The sequence below is a fragment of the Mus caroli genome, unplaced genomic scaffold (assembly GCF_978045245.1).
Source record: "Mus caroli unplaced genomic scaffold, Mus_caroli_1 scaffold_10, whole genome shotgun sequence".
NCBI lineage: Eukaryota > Metazoa > Chordata > Mammalia > Rodentia > Muridae > Mus > Mus caroli.
Genome location: NW_028227265.1, coordinates 79,879,580 through 79,905,050, shown reverse-complemented (window position 1 = coordinate 79,905,050; position 25,471 = coordinate 79,879,580). Strand labels below are relative to the sequence as shown.

General features: G+C 35.5%; 1 long non-coding RNA gene across 1 annotated transcript; it reads right to left on the bottom strand.

Moving 5' to 3' along the window:
• Window positions 1-500: 500 nt before the first annotated feature.
• LOC115031763 (uncharacterized) lies at window positions 501-19,566 on the bottom strand. Its single transcript, XR_003837424.1, has 3 exons — window positions 19,531-19,566; window positions 1,523-1,603; window positions 501-581 (listed from the first exon to the last, which is right to left on the bottom strand). It is a non-coding gene; the product is annotated as an uncharacterized LOC115031763 (long non-coding RNA).
• Between the last annotated feature and the right edge of the window lie 5,905 nt (window positions 19,567-25,471).

The following is a 25,471-nucleotide window of genomic DNA, read 5'->3' as shown; positions in this document are numbered from 1 at the left end:
CTCTTTGTAGGATAAAATCATTAATTAGCATCTCACAATCAAATGTACATAAGGACAATTATATCAATATGGAGCTTATAACTAATACACAGGGAACATAAAAGAGTGAATTATGGTTCTTAAATCACATATGGTATGCCTATAACAATGAATACTATCAGATTCTATTTTGAAGATAATGAAAAATAGATTGTAACAGTTTAGTATATGTGTGTATTTTGCTAAGTAATCAAGATTAAAACAAACAAAACAAATCCTTTAAAAACTAGGGAGATAGTTCAATATGTGAAGCACTGGTTGTGCAAGCATGAGGTCCTCAGTTCAAATCTCTGGGATCCAGTTAAGCCTAGTGACTGGTTTGTGTTTCCAGTGTCCATCATATGAAATGGAAAACACAGACACAGAGAACTTCCAGAAGCCCGTGGGGCAGATCTACTGACCCATGCAGTGGTGAGCAGCAGAGTCCTTGGTCAGCAATGACATAGAAGGTTATCCTCTGACCTCCATGGTGACATGCTTGAGCCTCATTCATACACAGGAATTTGAATATACGTTGCACATACAGAAAAGAAACCCTTAAACTTTACAGACAAAGAAATAAATTCATTAACTGAATGAAATGATTATGTTTCTAAATGCAACTCAAGAATTACTTCTTTTTAGTTGAAAATCATTTTGAATATTTATTTCAGAAAGTGGTCTCCATGTGAGCAACAATCATGTTACTCCGAACTTGTTAGAAATGCACACTTTTTAGTTTTACTGTGAGACAGTGGGAAAAAAAAACTTGGATCGTTAAGAAATGATCTATCTCTCATCAAGCCTTCCAGGAACTTTGATTCATATTAAAATTTTAGAACAACTGTTTTAGTACTGTGGAAATATCAAAATCTATACTACAATGCTCTGTTTAGAAATTCTGTTTGATCACAGAATCTTAATTCAACACATTTCCATCTCCCATTCTTCTGCCTCCCTTCATTTTCTTCAGGTATCTGTGAAGTCTTGAAAGATGGGGACAGGTACAGATCACTTTTTATAGTTGACATCTGAATCTCAAGATCATTATTAGTTAGAAATAACCTTTTTGAATTTTATTTTGACTTCTAAAATTATGTGTTTTTGATGCCTTTTTCTCCATATGATAGGAATGTGTTCTTTTTAGCAGATGTGTCTGCATTTTCAATTGCTCTCTCCAGCATGTAATTTGCAAAGGAGGAGGGATAGTAAGTGTGCATTACATGACTTCATACACTTTGTGTAAGATAAAGTAGAGGGGACATGCAAATCTATCGGAACACCTCCAGTCCAGAGTATCTATCACGCTCACATCTTAAAATTTTCTAATGATATATTTATTCTAATTTATTCAATTGTATCTAGAATCTCCTTAGCATTTATTATTACCCTGTATTTTGAAATTGGTATTGTATTTAATGCATTCATTTTGCATTTGTTTGTTGAGATATACTTTAACACACATGTACAATTCAGAGGACAGCTGCTGGGAGTTGGCTCTTACCTTCTACCAGATGATCTTGAATGACTGAGTTCACACCCTCAATGGCAACAGAAAGCATCTTTGTTCTCTGATCCATCTCATCTTATTCACGTTTGCAATTTTTTGAAATGATTGAAACATTCACATTAAAAAGCAAATATTAGTATAACACCTAAATTAAACTTTTTAAATTTAGTTTGCAAAATGAAAACAAGGCCCGCCTTAATCCAGACTGTCTCCAATGTATTAACATTTATTCTTATGTATAAAGGTCTTATATTAAAGACAACATATTTACTACTGAGTAGAGTGTAGGTCTGTGTGACTGTGTACTACTCTGGTATATAACTGGGAAGAAACGGAAGAACAAATACATCATTGGACATAAGCATTTCTCCTATACAGTTGTTAAAGGTATTTCAGGACATAGGAAGTCAGTTTTCAATAGAGCTTAAGTATTTGAACTGTAGCCATGTTTAAGCCTCCCACTTGAGACTGCATTAATAATGTATAGCATATTATGTAACTCTACTCCATCTTGGTCCTTTTTCATCTTGGTATAAATGCTTTCAATATTTACTCTTGAAAGTATACAGTGGATGTTTTGTTGATCTAGAGAGTACATTGTTGTGACAGAACAGGCTGAGTGCAGTGGAGTTCTAGTTCTCAGTAAGGCTGCACAATAAAGAAACTGAAAAGTTTGGGTAGGGTTATTATTTGGTCTCTCGCCTCATTGAAATTATATAGTAGTTCATTAGAGATTATTTCCAGGATAATATGACCATATTTCAGTGCTAAAGAAAAGTTTGGCATTTAAGATGTATGCATATCTTGAAATACATTCTTCTAAAGAGAGCTTCATCGATAGATGATTATTGTTATATTTAAACTAACACTATAAAAGCCTCCTAATCTTATCAAATTGGAATGAAAGTCAGATTAATGTTTGTTAGTTCCTTTGGCTATTAAAATCCTTACTATATTCAAACCACCCTTGTTTCTCAACCTGAACTATCTGGGAACAATTCATAGAATAATTTCCTATATCAGCTTCCAGATAAGGTCACAGGACCATAATCCATCAACAGTTTCCCCACACAGTTCTACACTTGACTCAAGACATGGAGACTGAAGAAGACAGTATGAAGAAAGATGAAGGAACTTTAACAAAACATCTGCCACACTACAATGGAACCTATGTACAATGTAGAAAAAAATCATTTAAAAAGGCCAAATTATCAAGTGGACAGTTGAAATGGACTGCAAAGAAGGTTAGTAAAACTTCTTGGAGAGATTTTTTTCCTTGTTGGCCCTAGACCCTAAGACAAAAATAGGTTATTGTTTGTTTGAATGAATATGTATAAGATATTACTAAGCTATTATACACATACATAATAAATTACTATAAACTTAAACACATTACTGTATGATGTAATTTGATTCTTTAAATTTAGGACATCCTTTACACAGTTTCTATATGATAAACTTCTTCCAAATTATAGCACAAGCAATTAGATCTTTAATAAAAATAAATGGGGTTTTGTAAGCAAACTGGTTTAACATTATATACTTAATAATACACACATATATATTTATTAGTTCTTCAATAATACCGGCAATTTCTAAATCATTTATTATAATCTACCAAAATTCTATATTTGTAGGTAATTTTATGACATTTTATAAATCATTTAAAAGTATCCTTAAGGAAAATATTTTCTTGCAAAGAATACAGTATATTTTTAATATAGGCTTGAATAATATGTTTTTCACAGTGGAGTTATGGTGCTTTATATAGGGCAAATAAGCTTGGGTTTCAACCCAACTCAAATGCCTGAGTTTTTAGAAAGGCATTCAATTGATGTACTGCAGCACAGTTATGTGTGCACAATGATATCTCGTTATTTACTGTAATTGGCTTTATGTCTTGGTGATGCTGGCATAGCTCAGTAACCATAGAGATGCTTTCAGGGTTTTAAGAAGAGAAGTGAGTTTAATCTGTGTGCATTACTTTGATGACATACCAATATTATTAGAAAAGAATTAAATTAATCTTGTTGACCAAATAACATGTGACATTCTTGTACCTTAGGGGAAAAGTTAATCTTGTAAATTTTTAGGGTGGGATGATAAATCTCACAGCAGTCGGAAAATGCCTGACATTTTTTTTTTTTAATTTTGGTAAGTAAAGGAAAATTCCAAAAGACAGATTATCTTTTCTATGTCTCAAATTCAACCAAAACTCATATAAATATTCTCTAAATTAATCCCGGACTTTCTGATGCAGACATTTTCACAAGGCACATGCAAACTCCAGCCTCCATAATGGTTTTGTAGAACAGACACAGGAAGTATTACTAGGGAAGCAAAAGCAGATTTTCTGAAGATGGGCTGAGGAGGGTTCATAGTAGTATGAGAAGAACATTTGCATGACTTCCTGTTGATCATATATTTGGCACATACAGGGTGTTTGGTGTGTGTATATTGAATGCCAAGAGAGAAAAAAAATGAACCCACCCAGTCCGAGTGTTGGGTCACCAGGGCATTGCTATCATGGATCTCAACAAAGAATGACAGTCACTGTCTCTTGATGTATCTGAGAGTACCTGTCACAGAATATGCAGACTGTACAATCCTAGCTTCTTGAAGATCCAGATAGAAAATTGCTCAGGAGACTGTGCAACTGGCTTAGAGTGAATTTGTGTATAATTTGTGGAGGCCTATATTTATTGATATTCTTTCACCGAAGAAAGTTGAGCCACCATGTGGTTGCCGGGACCTGAACTCTGGACCTTCGGAAGAGCAGTCGGGTGCTCTTACCCACTGAGCCATCTCACCAGCCCCCGAAGAAAGTTGAATAAGTTATCACTAAATAAGTGACAGGGAAAACTTGCTTTAATTCACACATTATATTGGTAGAGGTTCTTCTTGTTCTCTGTGACAAGTTTCTCACACTGCAAATCCACCATTTTCCTGGACATGACTCTTGAGTCACGCCTCCTCCGAATCCTTTGTTTACTCATTCTATTTGCCATATGCTATGAGGCTCTCACTGAAACCATACCAATGACTTTTCAAGTCGGTAAAAAATAAATGTTCCTTATGATAGACTGTAGTCATGTCTCCTTGAATCACTGGGATGGGATCATCACATTTGTCAACCAATAAATATTCCATTGGCTTAATGGTTACTAGAGCAAAGTAACAACCTAACTGAGGGCATACTGTGTCTAAGGCATTAACTGACAGACTATAAAACATGTATGTATTGCTTCCATGGTGTTTCCCCCATGCTGTAATTTGTGTGTTCTAAGGTTACTTATTTAATGCATAGGATGATGGTCACTATTGATTCATTTGATTCTCATAGTAAAGTTCTATGACTGACAAAAGTTAAGGTCTGAAACACAGTTTAATTTATTTCCATTTGTTTCTTGTCAAATATATACTTCAAGCAGGAAGACTTATTTACAGAAGCTTGTGAACAATACCATGAGTTTTTCTTTAGTATTTTGTTTGTTTGCTTGTATGTGTTATGAGCATGCATTTTAAAGGGAGCCAGTGAAACAGGTTAACATTGTGGATCTGGAAAAGAACCTTTGCTTATAAAACAAGATAACAAAGAAGCGTGGGTAAATACGTTAGCTGATGAAATTTTGGGTGAGTCTCTAAGAGACTTTTAATATAGTCTGTCTGTTACCAAATCATCAGGTGCTAAAATAGATGCCAAAAGTAAGGTATGAAGGAACAAGCTGCTACTAGGTCAGTGTGGGAATAAGGAAATACCCTGGGAAGTGATGGTGCTGGCGCTGCACATGGTGCAAGGTCCAGATCCTCAGACATGTTCTCTCAGCTGAAGACCTCAAATCTCATGGGAAGCCCAATGGTTTCTATAGGTATGGAGATCTCTAACAGAAATATAGATGTAGGTCCAACTTAATAATGTTCATTATCTACAGCATAATCACCAAGTCAGAGATTTCCAGTAATTTGATCATTACCTCTCCATCAAGACTAAGATCTAACACCATGTTCTTTCTCAGTGTCCCACAATCCCAAAGAATATAACTGGATCTATAAAGAAATGGATATATTGTGTCCTCTGGCAAGGTCAAGTGTTCTTAGGTGAACATTTTTTTCTGTAACACCGGCTATTTTGTTTAGATTCTTGCATCTAGGGCTTATTCCATGTGTCTTTGTTGTCTGCCTTCAGTTGCCATCCATTTTTAAAGGACTCTCTCATAGAAAATATTATTGGCACTCTCTTGGCCTTCAGGCTCCAAATCAAGAAGTCTGATTATCTGGCAGTCCTGTTTATCATTATTGTAATTTCTTTAACTTTTAAATATGTTTCTAATTTTCAAATTATGTTCTCTAGGAAGCATTCATGGGTAAACTTGAATAGAGATATGTAACCAGTAATGGCATTTGAGCAGACATGTCTTAGCTCACTAGTACATCAACAACATTTCTACATGTTGAATCACGGTTTGAATCTAGAACACCTTCAGAAGCACAAATTAGAAGCCAACAAACAGTGTCAAACAACTCTGCTTCAAGGCAGGACAATTCACACAAAAATGTAAAAACCAATTCGTATAAGGTTGTTTCCCAAGAAGGAGTGGATGGACTATCCAGAGACTGTCCCACCCAGGGATCCATCCCATAATCAGCCACCAAACCCAGACACTATTCCATATGCCAGCAAGATTTTGATGAAGGGACCCTGGTATAGCTGTCTCATATGAGGCTATGTCAGTGCCTGGCAAATACAGAAGTGGATGCTCACAGTCAGCTATAAGATGGAACACAGGGCCCCCAATGGAGAAGCTAGAGAAAGCACCCAAGGAGCTGAAGGGATCTGCAACCCTATAGGTGCAACAACAATATGAACTACTCAGTACCCCCAGAGCTCGTGTCTCTAGCTGCATATGTAGCAGAAGATGGCCTAGCAGCCATCACTGGGAAGAGAGGCCTCTTGGTATTACAAACTTTATATGTCCCAGTTCAGGGGAATGCCAGGGCCAAGAAGCAGGAGTGGGTGGGTAGGGGAGCAGGGCAGGGAGGGGCTATAGGGAACTTTCAGGATAGCATTTGAAATTTGAAATGTATATAAAGAAAATATCTAAATTTTAAAAAAGAAAAAAAAATCTATATCAATCAAAAAAATTTTTTTTTCATCTGCTCTAGTATAAAATCTAAACAGGATTAGGACTAAATATTGTGCTGAGATCTTGTCTGTGTAAATTAAATCCTTGACTTCAGTTAGTTAGTTACAAGTTATGCTTACTTAATTCAACTAAGGGTATGATACATGGTTATCTACTTCCTGTTTATATTTAAAATCTAAACTGACCTGACTATTCTCCAATTGTTTACCAACAACCTCTATTTTGCTGAAGGGCTTCTGAACCACATGGTTGGCTAAAAGTTGGAGAAATCTCCATGGTGTCACCAACTGATGAGAATGTTTATGGAAAAGAGTCTGTGATTGTCAAATATAACATTAAAAGTTATCTGTTAGACATGTCAGGCAGGAAAAACATGCAGGTGTTCTGATGCGCATGGCCTCATTCTGGCAAATGACAGTATAAACCAATATTCATCAGAGGGATATCGTCAGGACTTTACGTGAACTCCATGAACATCAGAGTACAGTATGCAAACTAGTCCTTTTCTCTACATATATAACAGTAAGGAAATGCTTCTTTGTGATATGTATGATGAACTTTATAGTATCTTAATTTTAATGTTCTTATAACTATGTTTGGTAGATATAAATAGAAGTCTAATTTATGTTTAGTATTGACTGTTTGGTTGTTTTTTGAGAAAATGTCATGCAATTGTTCCATTGATTTGTTATAAAATGCATGGAAGCTATTACTATTGGCCAGTGTAAGATTAGGCACTGAGTTTGGTGGCTAGCCAATCAAGTACATGTACATTCTTTCTAACAATATCTATGTCCTGTTATCTCAGATCAGCTTAACCTGATATTGTCCAACTGTGGGTGGGGTCTATAACCTCTTTCTCCCAGGGAAACTCATAAATCATTTCCAACCAGCTTGAGAGAGAGAAAAAAAAATCATAGACTTCTTTAGAAAGCGAACCACATAATGATTGTATCTCCCTGCTCTATAGCACCTTGCAGTTTACAAAGCATTTTCATGGCCATTATCTCACGTAATGTACTGCTTGCAAGCCTCTGGCTTCCTGGGAATTCTATTATCCAAATCTCTCAACAGCGACTTTCCAGTGCTATATGTTTCACAAGCCTTGTTGGGTTTTCTTCTATCTTGCCTTTCTCCATCAATTTTATATTCCCAAAGTGTTATGGCTGTCCTCTCTAATCTTAAAAATTTATCTGTCCTCTCCTTCTCACTGCACCCAGCACAGTAGACAGTCAATCTATATTGGTTGATGGTTTTCTCTCAATCTGACTTCCTACTTATCAGGCAACTCTTTCTGGAATTAGGCATCCTCTTCTATGTCTGGGGTAGAATTTTTTTCACTTTTCATTAAATAGTGCCCAATGTCCCATGAAGATATTTTGGCTCTTGTTTTTTTCCTAAATTGCCAATCCCCTATTTGTGATTTACATTTTCTGAAGCAGGTAATTGCTTCTTAACAGTATCTATGCTTTCTTTCTTTATTTTATGCACAGCTTATAACCAGCCTTTCTGAAATGTTTATCTACATTGCTAAAGTATGACTGGCTTATAATTTATGTTATAGAAAAATCCTGTGCAGATATATATTTTCCCATTCAAACAAGTCTTATTGAGTTTTTGAGAATAATATGGAAGGAAGCTAGTGGTAGGATGTTCAATCATTGACATATATTAAAGGAAAAGATTTTTCCAAATTAACTATAATACCGAAAATAATTAACTAAATCTCATAAAGGACACTATAAATAGATCTGTAAGTTTCAATTAAGAAAGCAAATTTCATTTTATACTAATAAGCTTAATATCAATTACAAAAGTTTATGAAGTTTTAAATTACATGTGACAATTTTTGTGTGTGATGTTATGCATGGCATTTCTCTAGTATATATGATTGTGCTCATGAGTGTGTGCACATATTTTTGCAGCTGAGTATGCGTGCATGTAAGTTTAAGTAGAGCCCAGAGTTTGATATCAGATATCTCTCACTAATACACTCGCTCCAATTTACTTTTTGATCCAGAGTATCTCAGCAAACCCAGAGATCATCAATTCTTCTAGGTTGGCTGACCACTTTGCCTCAGCGATCCACCTGACTCTGCCAGTTAGGGTTCAGTTCCCGACATAAATGATGGCATAAACATTTAAACAAGGAGTTGTATTCCATATAAGAACGAAGTAAGCTATAAAATATTAGTGGGGCAGTGAACATCGTGAAAATGTAGTATGGTATGTACTGTCCTTTGTTGTGTATAAATAAGGGGGAGAGATGATTCCTATACGTATCCCAGTATAGTCAGAAGACATGTAAAATTGTATAGAATTGGAATTCTGCTGCATTGTTGCATGCCTAATATTCTGTTCAAGGAAATGGTAGGGCTCTGGTTCCCTATGGGAGGATGGGATTTTATATGCATAATTCAACTTACCTGTTCATTCAGTTAGAGTCATTTTAGTCAGAGATGTGGCAAACACAGGGAAACATAATGATGATGCAGAAAACAGAGAATGTTCATTTTAAAAATTTCTAGCCAGCTTTCAACAGTTTCAAAGACTACCATCAGCAATAAACATTATTTTCATCTGAACCACTTCTTCCCTATTACTTACAAGCAGCTTGCTGAAAATTTAAGAGACAAAGAAAATTAGCCTGCTTTCCTCTGCATCTCAGCTAGTTTGCTTGTGATAGTTAACCAGAGTTCATACCTATTTAACATCTTATGATTGAACAGCAATGCGAACTATACATTCCAGTGGCAAATGAGCCTTTTGAAAAATGGGTTGCAGAGAATATAACATAGACACTTCTGCCCATCATGAATGTGCAGGGAAAGTCATAAGTATGTGAAAATTGAAATGCTTTGGTATGTAATTTTACTACTTTAGGCTACAGACAGTTGGCCAAAAGCCAGTTTCTAAATAAATATTCATTGTTCTTCCCTAAAGGCACTCCCAACACATTTTACTAATAAGGATGTTGTTTAGTAGTGCATGCCAAAGGTCAGAGCCTAATGAAATTACCCTTTCATATTTGGATCTTTCTGAAGAACAGATAACACAATTAAGAATGTGCATTTTTTGACTAGATGAATTGAAACAGTCTTCAGCGTGTCAAAACAAATAAATATATGCTAATTAGTCCATAGTTGAGTTTAAAGTTGTTGATGAAGCTTTAAATTGTGTAGGACTAACTCTAATTATAAAGGCCAGTATTCCCTAGAATACTTCTATGTGGATGATTTGATTACAAAGCTATTTGAAAATTAATTCCTAAATGCTTTCTTGAAATTTTGTACTCGAAACATAATCTTATACTGACAATCTCAGACTTCTGAATTAGTTCCACCCACATTTTATTTTGTTTTTTCTTGTTTTATGACCATAGTTATTCTCGATGAATACGACAGGAATTTAGTAATAAAATCTCTTTGGTCCCTCAATTCATGGATGTTAATGAGAGGGGATCTGGAAGCTGACTGAAAAGTGGAGCACACTTAATGAACACCCCAGAATGCACATGCTGTTCTTCAGTACTAGCTAGTACACTTTAAAGCCACAAAGTTATTTTTTGAAGTGTGACATTCTAGGACACAACTGTATCCTTCTGCAAACTTTTCTTTGGCAGTACCATCCAAGATAATACCCTACCTTGACTGACTCATTGATTGGACCACAAATCTGTTTCCACCCAATGGTTCATACTATCTATTTCAAGTAATACACATGGGTTTTGTCTGCATGTAATTCCAGAAATTATATTTCCATTTTATTATGTAGAATAATACATGAGGATTTCAATACGAGTTATTTTTCAATATACACAAAGGCATCGTTTGCTTGAGCATACTAATAAAACTTTATTTTGTATAAGAAATATTCAATACATGTATTGTCTTCTTAAAAATATGTATAGATCAGGTTGGACTCAAACTCCTGATTCTCCTGGCTCTACCTAGGATTTGGCTTCAGCAAATCCTACTGACAGAGGGTCAAGAAATTGAACAGAAATATATAGCAGTGGGATATGGAAAACTGGGAATAGCCACTAGAAATTCCCAGATGCCTGGGAAGTGAGAGGCTCCCAGGACCCAACAAGGATGACTCTAGCCAAAATTCCCAACAAAAGGGAGATAGAACCTGTAGAGACCATATCCATTGGGTAGGCATGGCCGAGGGTTGAGGGACAGGACCACCCATCTATCTCAAAAATTTTAACCCAGAATTGTTCCTGTCTAAAGGAAATGCAGGGACAGAAACTGGACCAGAGAAGGAAGGAAAGGCCATCTAGAGATCACCCCATACATAGGGATCCATTCCTTTTGCAGACACCAATGCCAGACACTATTGCTGATGCCAAGAAGTGCTTGCTGACAGAAGAATGGTATAGCTGTTCCCTGAGAGGCTCTGCCAGAATTTGACCAATACAGATGTAGATACTCACAGACAACCATTGGACCAAGCAGACCTCAATGAAAGGGTAAGGGGAAAGACTGAAGGAGCTGAAGGGGAAGGAAACCTCATAGAAGAGTAGCAATATCAACTACCCAGACCACCAAGAGCTCCCAGGGACTAAATAAATAACCAAAGACTATACATGAAGGGACCCATGGCTCCAGATACATATATAGCAGAGGTTTGCTTTATCTGACATCAATGCTAGAGCAGTGAATCAGAAGTGGGTGGGTGGGTGAGGGAGGGAGCACCCTCACATAGGCAAATGGGATAGGGGATTGCAGAAGAGAAACCAGGAAGGCAGACAACATTTGAAATGTAAATAAATAAAAAAAACCCAATAAAATAAATACATTTTTAAAATATATATATGTATGTATGTATGTACACACACACACATATATATATGTATGTATGTATGTATGTATGTACACACACACACATATATATATGTATGTATATATATACATACATATATATGTATATATGTATATACATATATATATGAAGCTCAATGGATATGAGCAGTTATTCAGATCTCCTGACGGCCTGAGTTGAAGTCCATAGTGCCAGTGTAAAAAGAGCACAGAGGCCTAAGATTTTAGCCCTGGCATCAACACTTTTGAAGATAATTGTATAATTCATCTCATAGATACACTTTCTTTACAGAAAAGTCAAAGTCCTTGAACATAGGTCTAAAGTGTCCTAGTTACTGGAGAAATTACATTAGATAAATTTCAACACTGAAAAATCATAGAGGCATTATAGTCAATGGTTTTTGTTTGGTTGGAATTTTTTTTATTCCAGATGGCAATTAATTTTCTTTTGGTTAATCAAATGTAAAAAGGATAAAGGACATATTTTTGTAAAGTGAGTCATATGAAAAATTAACATTTTTCTTGTAAAGAATGTTGCCTCCATACACATATTTCCATTAGATAGAAGAGATCTACAATATTTATAAAACAATTCAGATTTTCATTCTATGTATCTTTTCTCTCTAGGCAGTTTGCCAAGGTGTGTAGACACATAACTATGACTGTTCTGGCAATGTTAGTTTCTCCTAGGTCATTATTGTACCTATGAATGGAATGTTAGAATTATATGAAGTTTGTATTTCCATTTGAGAGAAAGAGAGTAAATTCCTAAATCTTTGCTTTCTTTTCTATTATTTTATTCACTGCAATCATTGAGACTATAGTATGGAGAAATAGATGTATTCAGAACTGTATCTCTGGATGCTGCCATGTATACTGAATTACCAAAGCTCTTTTGATGTTACATATAAGGTCTCTTCTTCATACCTTTTGGATGCATGTCCCTGCCAGGCAGTATACATAAAAGATCTTGGTGTCTAGGGTATAAAACATGGGAAGATACTGATACCAAGAAGAGGTGCAAAAAGGGGATTAACAAAAGATGGAGCTTTTGATCTTGGACGTTCAAAAGAGAATCTATTTTTCTTACTCTATAGCTGGACAAAAGAAAGAGTAGGAGGACAATTGAAATTGTCTTTGCTTCCTGAATAGGAAAAGCACTTTAAAGTATAAGGGATCAAGGTTCAAATAATAGTAATGGGGATCTTCTGAGATTATCTTAATAAAACCTGTTCTTTAGGCACAAAGGAGCTTCTAGTTTGTTAATGAAGAAAAATAGGTACATGACCACATGACCTGATAAATATACAGTACATATATATGTAACTGAGGAAAATATGTAATAAAAATATTAAAAATTTAAAAAAAAGAGTCAGATACTGTAAGAGAATAATAAGTATAAATAAATCAATATGTCATAGTAAAAAAAAAAAAAGAAAATGATGGATTCTGAAGATCCACAATCCTTCTTTCAATAGTCTCTTAAGGGACTACTGAGAAACTTGATAGATATGAACATGACCCTACCCAAGCATAATAGAGAGTATTTCTAGTATTATGCATTTACAACTTTACTTGCACCATGGCTAACATTGGTAGTTTCAGCATAAAGGTGGCAATGGCAGGTGAATCTCTATGAAATTAAGGGCATCCTGGTCCACACAGAGTTCCAGGCTATATATTGAGGCTATCTCATAAGAAGGGGGAAGAAAACAAAGTCTGCAGAACAAATAATAAAATACCATTTAGAAACTAATTCTATTAGTTCACTTCTGGGAATTCATCCAAAGGGAATAATAGAGGATGTGAATATCTACAAAGGTGCTCATTATGGCATTACCACTAATAGAGAAAAATAGAAAACAAGGTAATTGTTCAGTTCTGGTACATGTATAGCATTAAATGTAGAATGTGATAACATTATACTGAACCACAGGCAAGGAAATTGAAGCCATATTGTAAAGCAAAATTTTAAAAAAGTAATAAATTCATATTACCAAGTATAGCAAAAATGTTTTTAATCCAATAATCTGAAACATAGTGATGTAACATCATAAATCATTCAGTGTTAACATGATGCTACAGGTATTAAGTTTGACACATGACCTCCTCAGAAAAAGACTGTATAAAATTGACATCATACTATCACTGTTTCTCTCTGTGTTTCTGTCTCTTTGTCTATCTCTGTATCTTTCTTATCTCCGTATCTGTCTCTGTGTATGTGTGTGTGTGCACATGTGCACATGGGGGTATGCATATACACATACACATGGACACACACAGAATACACAACATATAAATAAATATTTTAGGTGTGGAACTCTTCCTAAAATATTTTACTATTTATGTTTAAATATTCAAAAACATTTCTCCTAACATATTTTATCATGTATATTTAAATATTCTAAAATTAAAAAATTAGGCATTCTAAATACTCCATTTTGATATGAACTACTCAGTACTCTCTCTCTCTCTCCTTCTCTCTCTCCCTCTCCCTTCCCCTCTCCCTGCCCCTCCCCCTCTCTGTCATATGCACCCAGCCACTAGATAGAGAGTAAGAATCTTTAAAATACTCAACCCTAAATTGATTATATTTTTAATACTTTTAGAAAATGTATCAGAAAGATTATGAGAACTACAGAGAGTGAATGACTTCACGAAAACATGTTTTCCAGACTCAGCAGGGCCAATGCACATGTGAACTCACAGAGACAGCAAGTATAAGACTTCTTTATTCTCAATCCAGACAAAAATCCCAGATAAAAGAGTGAAGATTGGTTGGACTTCCTATACCTAAAGAGTGAATGGCATTCCATTGCTGAGTGGGGGAAAGTATTTGTTTATTATTTTCCCCAGTAGAAAAGTACTTCTATATCTACCACACTCCAGGGAAATACCTACACCATGACTAATTGACAAGCATAAACTAGACTACTATGATTTTTAAAATTTGTTTGTTCAGAGAGAACATACAAACTGGAAGACAGTTTGGGGATTAGGTATATGGAAGAAATTGAAAGAGATTAACGTGATCAAAATATTGAAATTTAAGAGAAGAGAGCCATACCTAATATTTACAAAAATATGTCCCATTGTATTTTTAACTATCCCTAGGCCTAAACCTGCAAACTTTTATCCTCCATATCCTCCATAAAATCTTCAGTTATGGACATTGAGGGCTTCTACTTCCAGCCTCCATCTGTAACCTAGGCCTACATATTTCAACCATTGAGAACGACTGCTGAATGACTTTATCTCTTCCAGAACTCTGGCTGGCTGGTTCATTTGAGCTGTTATGGCTTAAACTCTTCCACCCTGACTGATTCCAATTGACTTCTCTCTATTTCTGATTGAATTGCTCTGCTTCGAAAGACAGGTTCTGGATGTCATGATCTCAACTGCTCTACTCTGAACTGAGTTCAGTTGCATTCAACTGAACTGCATGGAACTAAACTGCACCAAACTGAACTGAACACCACTGAACTCAATTCCATTTTATTCTCTTTCCCTCAATGCTCTTTAAGTAGCCCCTCTTTCCTTCTGTTCTCATGAGAGTTATGGATATCCTATCTCTGATTCATTCTGTCAAATATTTCTCTGATTCATCACTTCGCCTGCCCTTCAATTAGATGCCATTGCTTGGGGTCAAAACTGTATACTAAGAGCCTGTCTGTATTGCTGCTCGATCATATCTTTAGATGTGATTTGTGGCCAGAGGAGCCATGTTGCAGGATTAAAATTCTTCTATAAAATACATTGTAGAAAATTCTACACTATAATATATGTGTGTGTTTATATATTATTGCTATTTAAAAATAATAAGAAATATTAGGACCTGGAAAGAAAAAGGTATCATATGCACTCTTCTAAAATATTATCAGCATATTAAATTATGTTAAATAACAGTCATTTGTAGAATAACTGTGTGATACAACATAGAGTAAGAAAGAATAAAAAGGTTTAGTTTCATTTCCTATAAAACGCAAATCTTAATAAAGGCAATATCACAGAAGAGAATGCGAACAGACAAGTAGACAGAGGCTTAGCATGTCTACTGCAAGGTAATCTTGTAAAAGAAGTGAGAAACATAGTGGTGGTGGATGGAGATGCCAAAATGTGCAGGGCAGTAGAGTGAAGGTAGATTGGGCAAAGAATAAAATGAATATGATTAAGATAGCTCATATGAAATGTTCAAAGACTTATAAAACCCACAACAGTATAACTGACATTTTGTGCTTCAAATATTTATCTTAAGAGGTATTATAAATTTAGTTGTCATAAGTTTATTACAATACAAAGTAGCTTGGGAGCTTATCTTGTCTTTGAACGTATAAAAAGTAAAATGTATTCACAAATGAAAAAGAAGTGTGATGACCCAGGGCAATTTAGTGAAATATTCTTTTACATTGTCTGTTTGGTTGCTGATTTGGAGAGATTTAAAAATCAGCAGGATATGGAGAAGGACCTTTGCATATAACATGAAAACTAATAACGCATATTCTTGGTTTTGAAGACTGTATGTGAGAAAGGACATGTTAAACGTACACTTAAGAAAGTACTGGAGTTATCAAAAGTAAGACAGATTAAGAAATCCTAAGGTTAAGGCTATTCTCCCACTATAACAATCTTCATAAAGGATTTTGTACCCAACTTTAAACCTATAAACGTAGCTAAATTTATTGTGGGGCTGTCACTACAAGGATAATCCTATGCTTCTGATCATTTTGATATAACTATGTGATTTTTATCAATACAGGACTTAACAGAACTGTTAAAGCAATCAAGTAAATAAAAACCAAAACAAACCATCCATTTATCTTGTAAATAAATAGTTTTATGATGGATATAATTAGTAAGTTTAGATCAAGAAGAATGAGGCAGAGCATTAGACCTTTTAATATTGATGGTCAGACTAAAATAATGTTCTGACAGCTGTTTTCAGTAACACAATTTCAATAATAACAGAAAATAGATCAACACTAAAGCTTCAGGATAAAAATGAACAAATATCAATACTTTTCAATTCTTCATTCTGGAAGCACTTAGGAAGACTTTTCCATGTCAATTCAGAATACTCTCAAGAGGATACATTTTTTTCCCCAGTCACCAGAATTAAATATCTATGTCCAGAAAAATGAGATGCATAAAGTTTCCACTTTCTTAGGTACTTTGTAAGAACCATGTAGACATAGCATTAATCAAGCCTAAGTCTATTTTTACACTGAATATCTCACAATTTGTAAACAATTTTCAGTTTTGCTTTAAAAAAATTAAAACTCCCTGTCAATGCTGAGTTTATCCTGGCAAGCAGCCTGGTGGGAGTCTGGCATATTGAATCATTACCACATTTTTATGTTTTCCTCTCTCATTTTTCCATATGCATGAATACATCCATAGAAGGAAAATGACATACTAATTTCCCTTTAGCTGACAGAATGCTATTGGCATCTTCATAGTATATTGAGTGTCAGGCACCCAGAATTAACCCCAGGTTTTCCCTTCTGACTTTGGCCAAGCAACATCTTTCTCAGTTTTCCAGTTTTCTGATGAAACTTGTAGCAACAATTTCTTCCATTGTAGAAAAATGTGGGCTAGTATGCAAAACAAATGACAAGCCTAACAATATTCAAGTACAGATTCTCCTTAAAGTTTTGGTGGGAATTAGGAAGATAAAATGAACTGGAAAATACCAGGCAGGAGAGTTAAAAGATATAATGTGATTAGAAGGTAAGGTATCAATGTATAGCTGACTTTTTCAGCATTTTTCATCTATTCCACTATGATGTTACCCAGATGAGTTTGAGGAAAAAAACTACTGCAATTAGAAGAGATGCAATTCTGAGAAGGCTGGTTCCAAGCTTCAGTGTGTTACATAGAACATTAGCTTTCAGGATATCCTAAGTAGAGATATTGATTGATAAGAACTGGAAGAATTGTATGCAGAGTACATGATCATTTCTTTTCTGTTTCCATAATTTTATATGATAGTTGCCAAAACAAACATCTGGCAAATGGGTTAATGCTACCTGATCCTGGAACCACAGCCATCTAAATACACATTATTTATATGGAAAGACATGCTGTTAATTTTGATTTTAATTTTGATTGTGCCCATCTCAGTAATGTAATAAATAGTTAAGATACTGAGAGTTAGAAGTATTCACTAAAGGTCTGTAAGTCTATTCACTTTGTATATAGACATCCGCAAAAGAATGTAGCTACATTGTATAGAATGGATCATTATACTACCTTTTTTTTTTTTTTTTGGATACTAGTAAGTAAGTACACTCAAGAAAAAGCTGATCTACATAACAGAAAATAAAGGAACCTTTCATAAATATAAACATTAATCATGTGAACCACTATGGACTTTGTCTGTTATTGTCCACACAGAACAAAAGGTTCTCATTGAATATAGAAGAAAAATTAGAAACATCATTTTCAGCATCTTTAAAGTCATCTTGGACAACAGATTCTGTTATACACCTAGTTTGACAACTGCTTAAAATATCTCAGAGATCTCAGGGAACATATTCAAGGTTTCAGAGCTATGAAACATGGCAGCTTGGTCTACAGTTTAACAATTAAGCACAAAATCCTTAAATCTGCATGCAACGTGGAAGTTTCTGCCTGTTTTACCTTTGTTGCATAATCTACCTGGAACACTTGCTTCAACTCCTGACCATATATACTCACAACCTTTAACACTAAACTCATGCAAAGAAGTCCCCTGCACTTTTAGTACATCCAATGTCCACCAAGTGTCAGAATTTTGCGATTGGACTTTTAAATTTAAATTATTGGTCAGTTACTCAACAGTTTTATGAGCTCAGAACAAAGTCGTATAAGGGCTTTTAAAGCAGCAGAGAGGAGTGTTTTGGAGTTGTAAAGCATAGGTAAAAAATGCATTTGTTTGCTAAGCACATTTAAAATTTGACACAACAGTTAGTATGCTGAGCACCAGGCTGATATCCTGCCATTGCCTGGTGTTGGCAACAACAACACATAAGCACAAAATGATTAGGCAGATGACGAGTCAGAGTGCATTAGTTTGCTGATCTTAACTCTTTAACAAAGTTAAATACAGAAAAATTCAACCATTATAATTAGAAATGGGCCTCAAATACTGCAAAGAAGCAGCTTTGGAATAAAACGTATAAATGTAAGACATAAATGAGAATCATGCCACACCAACAAAGTGTAGTAAGTTATAATTAATATCAAGAGAAAGACATGTTCACCCTGAAAGTTCTTCACCAGCCTGTTGAAGGCACCAAACACGTTTCAAAGAAGCCAGCTTTACTCATAGACTACATATGTTAATGCCTTTATAAAGTTTTAATTGCTTTTGGGGAGTAGCTGGGCAAGAAATAACCCCATGATCTGGTCATTACTCTGTCCATAATAAATAATCATCACAATAGCATCTTCAACATAAATGTCCTATTTACTTGTTAATCTCTAGGGTTCTTGGAAATAAACTGACACAATTGAATCTGTTTTATGACTTAAGTAAGAGTTGAATATAATCAATCCATTACTAAATTTAACATTATATGTATTCAAGTAAAGAAAATATAGTCTTGCTTCAGCAATAACTTGAGCACACAACCATTTTTAGCATTCAGAGTGGATAAAACCCAACCACGCAATAAGGAAAAAATAGTGCAAAACACATGGACATGACTCAAGTTACGAGTAATTTCCATGAAAATTATATAAATCCAATAAGAACTGAAACAAATGTGATCAACCGGAGCCATATTTCTTTGTATTTCAAGAGGTATTTCTTTCTGAAGCTTGCCAAGTTAATTAATATTTCTCATGAAGATAGAAAATGTGCCTGTCTGTCCTTGTTATATAATGTCAGCATCATGCACTATAATCTAGAACTTAAGATAATTAATGCTATATATCCTTGCCTTTGAACAACACAGCTGTCAGCCATGGTGCTTTAAAATTAATACGGTCTTCTAGACTATAAATCAGAAATTATGATACTATTATACAATGTTTCTTAAAAGGCACTTACGTTTTAAAGGAAAACTGGCTCCTGGTAGCAATTCACCTGTTAAAATAAAACACATTATTTATTGGTAGTCAGTAAATTACATAAAAATGTTATTTTTATACTTGGCACCATTGCAGGGCAACTTTGCAAAACTTTTTCTAATCTCATTTACTTTCTTTTCTCTGCGAAATGAAAATAACCTCCTTGGTTGTAATAATGAAATGCTTCTCTGATCAGTGCATGTGCACCAAAACCACAAAAGCTAATGAGTTTCATGTCTGAGAGCAAAACCAGAAATTACCATGCATATTATCCAGGTCATGGGTATAGACTAGAACATATTCCACTCAGTGAATATAATGAGAAGCATGAGAATTAACATCTCCACAAGAAAGTTAAAGGGTTACGTGCAGTGGACAACTTGACTTTTATCAAATAAAAATAAGCATCACCAGAAAGACACAATTAACATAAAACACACTTTTTTAATCATTTCATTAGTTATTTAAATTTCTCATATAAGTTCTCAGTGTCACTGAACATCATTAACGCTTGAGAGAGTTTTATTTATGAAGCTTCCCGATTATCACTGAGATACAATAGGCAGAAGCATATGTTCTATGCAGCAAATCAAGTATGTGGAACAAATTGCACTGGATCAATATGGCACTTAGTCCTTATCGGAGGCAAGGAAGTGACTTCCTGGGAACAGAAAAAAAAAAAAAAAAAAAAAAAAAACAGTTGCCGCGGAAGCGCTTTTAATGGCCCTTTATTTTCAATAGCACATGAAATGTCATCTCAAAGTGGAGAGATTATGAACTGCGGTTCCTCCAGGAACATTGCTTGTTGGTCTGTGTAAAACTTCACATGCGCAAGTTTTCCACTGTGTTCATCATGATTTCTGGCATGGATGCTTCATCTAGTTTGAGTTGTTATTATCTATGTGCCCATATAAAAATTTTGGTTGTTATCGTGAGAATAGAATCGAAATCCTTAGAAGATTGATAGCTTTCAGATACTAATTTGTAAACAGAGGAAGTTCCGGTGGGAAACTCATCTGCGTTCACTTGAGTGTTAAATTGTCAGGGCAACAAAATTGCTTCTCAATCTCCTCCTAGATTGACTGGCTAATAAGATCGAGAAAGGGAGGGGGTACCCAGTGGATCTGGAGAAGCCGTCTGGCATATCTCAATGGATTCTTACTGCTGGACAGAGCTTTTCCTCTAAGGGTCCCTGAGTAGGGTCATGAGCTTGTCCTGGGATACCCTCAATCTATGCTTTCTCTGAAGCATCTTGGCTTAGTACTGGCTAAGAGTCAATAAAACAATAAATGTGAATGCTTGCCTGTCTGTAGAGATGACTTCTTTACATGTCTTCTCTGGTATGAATATATACAATCAGAAGAACACAAAATGACAATTCCTGGGAAAGAACTTGCTTAACAAATAGATAAACAACAATTTCGCTGTACCTGTTATCCTGTTACTGTGAACTTTCTACCATATCCAATCATGATTGTCACTTTAGCAAGCTAAGGGGTTTTCTCAATTTTCTCCTTCCTCATGTGGCTTTACTAGTTGTAATCTCCCCATAGATACAAGTATATTGCTTTCTCTTGAAAGGAAGCATATATTCTTACATAAGAGCCCAAAACATTCATCCACTGTTTGGCTGTGCGTGTCTGTATCTGAGTCAGCTGCTGTGTGGAGCCTATCAGTGGACAATATGCCCTTGTTTTCAAGCATTAGAGAGTATCATCAAGAGTGTTAGGGATTGGTGCTTGTCCATGGAATGGGTCTCAATTTGGGCCAGTTATTGATTGGCTATTTCCTCAATCTCTGTTTTATACCCTGTGCCTGCATTTCTTGCAGACAGGATAAATTTGGGGTTGAAAATTTTGTGGGTGGGGTATTCATACCACTCCACGTGGGGTCCTATCAGGCTACAGAGTCAAGTAACATGGACCCTTGGACCTCTCAGAGTCTGAAACACCAACCAAAGAACATATCTGGGCTGGACCTAGGCCTCACAGCTCATGTGCAGCTTGACCTTCATGTGGTTCCTGAACAGCTGGAACTGGGGCAATCCCAAAAGCAGTTACCAGCCTGTCTTAGTCAGGGTTTCTATTCCTGCACAAACATCATGACCAAGAAGCAAGTTGGGGAGGAAAGGGTTTATTCAGCTTACACTTCCATACTGCTGTTCATCACCAAGGAAGTCAGGACTGGAACTCAAGCAGGTCAGAAAGCAGGAGCTGATGCAGAGGCCATGGAGGGATGTTCTTTACTGGCTTGCCTCCCCTGACTAGCTCAGCCTGCTCTCTTATAGAACCAAGACTACCAGCCCAGAGATGGTCCCACCCACAAGGGGCCTTTCCCCCTTGATCACTAATTGAGAAAATGCCTTACAGCTGGATCTCATGGAGGCATTTCCTCAACTGAAGCTCCTTTCTCTGTGATAACTCCAGCTGTGTCAAGTTGACACACAAAACCAGCCAGTACACAGCCCATGGAACATGTCCTTCTAACTGGGCTGCCTTGTCTGGCCTCAGTGGGAGAGGAAGTGCCTAGCCTCACACAAACATGAAATGCTAGGATTGGGGGGGGGGCGCTCAGGGGCCCTCACCTGCTCAGAGGAGAAGGCAGGGTATTGGGGGAAGAGATGTGGGAGGGAGGACAGGGAAGGGGGATGTGAGTAGGATATAAAGTGAAAATAAAATAAAATTTAATTTGAAAATAAAAGAAAACATATATAAGGAGCCACAATCCTATCCTTTTTCTCATCATAAAATGGATGTGAAAATGCTTGACAGGATTCCCAGATTTGCTGTTCAGGAGCTACAACCCCATGAGTTCTATAGTTTAATGTACTTAAATAGTGGAGAGACACTGTCCTTTTATCTCTTCCTGAATTCTAGCCTCCCTATTTCAGTCACAAGACTAGTCTCTGCTCATCTTCAGATAAATATGAAGGGCAAAAGTTTCCTGTACTATTTCATGCCATTTCATTAGCATGCGTTCATCTCATAAAAGATTTCCACATAGATATTTTCATAATGTTCATCATGTGCTTTGAACATTCGGCTCCCATTCTATCCAGAGACTTTTTCTTCTAGTTTTGCATATTCTCTGCACATATGAGAAAAACCTGTGAGCCATCGCTCCCTCACTTCCTCCCTCTTCTTTCCTTTCTTCTCTCTTCTTCTGTCCCTTCACAAAGATCATTTCAAAATGGATCAGAGACCTGAATATAAGACCCGAAAAAACTCTTGACCTCTATCAGGATTTCAAATGTCTCTTCCTCCATAATTGAATTCTCAGTTGGGTCCACATACATGTACTCATGATTATATGTTTAACTTCCTTCTTCAAGTGAGGAGACAGTTTGTGATCTCATGTTTGCTTCAGAGTTAGCAGAGGAAACATAAACTTAACTCTCCAAACCAGGAGACTTTTGAGATATAACAAAAGAAATAAGGATACAGGATGTCAAAAAAAAAAGTGTTCCAGGATTGGTCTGTTTGAAAGAACCAGTGCATTTCCTTAACTACCGGTTGGAGATAACTTATAATTTACATTTAATTCTTAAATGTATTTCATAGGAATAGCTGAGGAGTATTAACTCCTCAAATAAAATTGGCCAACATACTCAAATAAAATTAGACCAGCAAGCAATACATTTAGATTGGTATAAAGAGTTAGATGATAGCATAAATCAGAAGCACCAAGCAAATCATATCATAGCATCTTTTCTGGGCAAGCCTTTGCTAATATTTCTCTGCATCTTGCCAACTATTCTCTCACCAGTAACACACTCACCTTCATTGGCTGATTCTTAGCTAAATTTTGTGGCAGCTAGCATTTACTATTGTACCTAAATGTACAATGGTGACCCAGGCATGAGACGTGTAGAAAAGTAGATGATATAAGAATAGAACAGAAGTAGATGCTCAGAAATTAGAGGTTCTTTCCACCTCCTTGGCAGTAAGATCAGAGAAAAGTCCTCTGGGGAAATTTTAGTGTAAGGTATTCAAAAGTTGAGGCTCCAGATGAATAATCTGTAGAGATGGTTCATAGAGCAAGAGATCCTAACGGATACACTAGTCCTTGTTGATGTTTGGTTCTCTGCTTAGGGTGCCAACTTATCGTGATGTATGTGAGCACATGCTTTACATCCATTATTGGTTGTGTAAGATAAATTACCTTTTTAATGTTTGGGGTTGAAAAAACTATTATTGTTGCTGTTCTAATTCTTGCTGCTGTTTCATTTATTGTTTCAACTTATTCAGCCAGATGCAAATAAATAGGGGAAGGCCAAGCCCAGAGGGAAACCTCATAGTCTAGACTACTGCCAAATAGACAGTTTTGAACACAATTGTCAAAGCCCTTGCAGAGAGATAGGAATTCAAAGTCGTAGGTCAAGGTAATTACAGTCTGTCGAGGTGTTCCAAATATTTCAGATTGAAAGAAAAATATACAGTGTCATTTTAGTATAAGAACAAACTCACAAATTTCAAAGTCATACCAGAAATATGAAGAATGGAAAACATGAAAAATAAAGCAGATCTGCTTAGGCATATTGAGACAAGACAGTAATTGCAATGGTAGGATTCTTAACTACTATTATGGCAATGGCATATAAAACAACGGAGTTCTAAGGGATTACCGGGCATAGTTGATAGATATTTTGGCTGCATAAGAACAGAGATATGCAAAATATATTTTTTAATATATCTCCAAATTTTGGGATGAAAGACTAATGAGACACTTACCAAATGAGGATTATAATAGAAAGGAGAATAAAATTAAAAGATAGGAAATGAAGTTTATGCTCAACTTGTTCAAGTATTAGAATTCCAAAGTCCATCACTTTCTCAATAGTTGGAACAACACAGTGATATATTTAGATATGTGGTGAGTCAGCTATGACTATATACAATGTATCATATGCAATATAATATTATATATATATTAATAGATGGAGAAAGGAAGAGAATAGATTTATAGATAGATAGATGATAGATAGATAGATAGATAGATAGATAGATAGATAGATAGATAGATGATAGATAGACAATAGACAGTTAGTGATGAAATAAATTTCTCCTAATTTGTTATACAGGAAATTTACATGAACATATTGTGCTTGTTTGAAGATATTACAGTGCCTATACTATAAAGGAGGGATAGTACTCCTGTTTCCTCTGTTTTAAATGTCATTACTCACAGAACTGATGTTGTAATTTAGAACACTTGTAGCTACAACTATGATTTCTTACTTGGTAAGGACATTTATCTTTTTGATTATGTAAAATAGTTATGCACTTTAGATTTAGCAAAGAAGACAGAGAAACTCATCAACGAACATTTTATCTAACCTTGGTGTAAAATCCTTTTGAAAATTAATCAGGAGTGGCTAAATAACTCATCACAAAGCAAAATGTAAATGGATATGTAGCTCTGCCCTCTAAGTCCACACTGATTTACTTAATTAGGGAACCAAAAACCATGTCCATGTCTATGTCTATTTAGATAGAGGACAGCGGATATGAAGCATGAAAATGAGCCAGGTGGCTCTTACAGTTGAATTGGTTACCTAGAAAGACATTTATATCCAAGTTTGTATTTTCAATTCTCTTTCTTTCAGTTTGGCCTCTAATTTTTTAATGTAAATTTTTATTTGTGAAATTCACAGTTGTTATGTGAATCCACTGTAGCAGAATCTGAGGACTCTTCCACATTTTCTGAAAATTACCATGTTTTTTTCATAGTTATAAACAGCGCGTATACTCCCTTTGGTAGAAAGGACAATTAAAAAATTTTTGAAATTACTTTTGTCTTAAATTTTGTTTATATCAGTTTATTTGAATTGTTAGTCATCACCAAACTTAAAAGATTATCTGAAATTAGAGCATGCCATGTAATGTCTATTTTGCTGGTTGCTAGAAATGGATCATTATACT